This window comes from Pollicipes pollicipes, unplaced genomic scaffold (assembly GCF_011947565.3).
Source record: "Pollicipes pollicipes isolate AB1234 unplaced genomic scaffold, Ppol_2.1 Scaffold_3087;HRSCAF=3621_pilon_pilon_pilon, whole genome shotgun sequence".
NCBI lineage: Eukaryota > Metazoa > Arthropoda > Thecostraca > Pollicipedomorpha > Pollicipedidae > Pollicipes > Pollicipes pollicipes.
The window spans coordinates 31,865,030-31,866,348 of record NW_023596225.1 but is presented as its reverse complement, the minus strand read 5'-3'; positions in this window follow the sequence as shown (position 1 = coordinate 31,866,348).

The following is a 1,319-nucleotide window of genomic DNA, read 5'->3' as shown; positions in this document are numbered from 1 at the left end:
GTTGTCACACGTGTGCTTGATTTGATTGACGTTCGGAACCGATTAAAAAATCCCCGTAATTATCTATGAATTTGCCTTGGTCCGAATTCCAAGTTTTCGGTGTAATTCATAAGCAGATTGATTTCGGTTCTTGCAGCTTCAGTTGACTGATTCAACACTGACTTCACCTGGATTAGCATGAAGTAAGGTCGTCTGTAAATGTCGCTGCAGATTCGAAAGATTTCAACAACAGATGACAACGTACGACACGGTGCATGAAAAATATGGCACGTCATTTAAGTTTAATTGGATTCGTTTAGCTAATGATAACAGCCTGCTGAACCTTGGCCTTGAGCGCCGTGGTTCATGACGATAGTATGACAGGTGGGTAGGGCACTTGAGCAGGAGGAGTGGCCAGAGCCTTCACAGATGTTTACACTACGCTGAGATGTACTCATCCCATAGATTTGTAATCATGGGCGGACGCTTGGTCTGTACAAAAATGTGAACAGCTTTTTCCACGTAATATGGGCCCGTGAAAAGTTGTGTTAAATGCATTGGGATACAAATAATTCTAAAGCGATCGAACTCTCATCCCGAAAATCTATCCACCCAAAAAGATCTGGGCTATTTGTTTGCACTGTTCGTAAGTTCCCAAGCGGTTCAGCTGTTGGGTACGGCTGGTGTCTCAACGAAATCATAAGAATGTTGTATGCTGTAGTGTTGGGAACATTCGCATTTATTCGACCCATGCTATGATCTAAATCATGCCACGCAGATTAGACAGAATCAACCACGCCGTTTGGCCCGAATCAAGAAACGATTCTAAGATCTGACTGAACAACACATTTGATTTGAATGTCTTCCGATGCTTTGCCGTCTCCCAGCGGCACCACGTCTGCTTGTCAGCTTCCAGGCATAAAATAATACAAAACCCTCGGTCAGGAGGCTGTGTACAATTATCACATCAGCCCCGGCCTCGGTATAACCGCCATGCAGACCACTGCAGCACTGATCCCGCGCCCGGGATCAGTGGACGACACGTGTTTCCATGAGCGGGGAGCATTAATTCCTATTGCCCCCCACCGCCATCATCGTCGCCATGACGGACGTACCGCGCAGCGGCTGTACGCCCGTCGCGGGATGTAAGCTGATCGTCGAGTCGCGCTGTGTATGCTCGGACTTACCGTTTGATCGCACGATAGCGTATGCTGACGTGCGCGGCGTGCAGCGACCGACGCTACAGCAACAGGGAAATACCCAGTCATCGGGTTCACTAGAAGACCCTCTTGAGCCCAGCATCCGTCTCGTGTCATGTGTTTATACGCCGTCATGTTGTC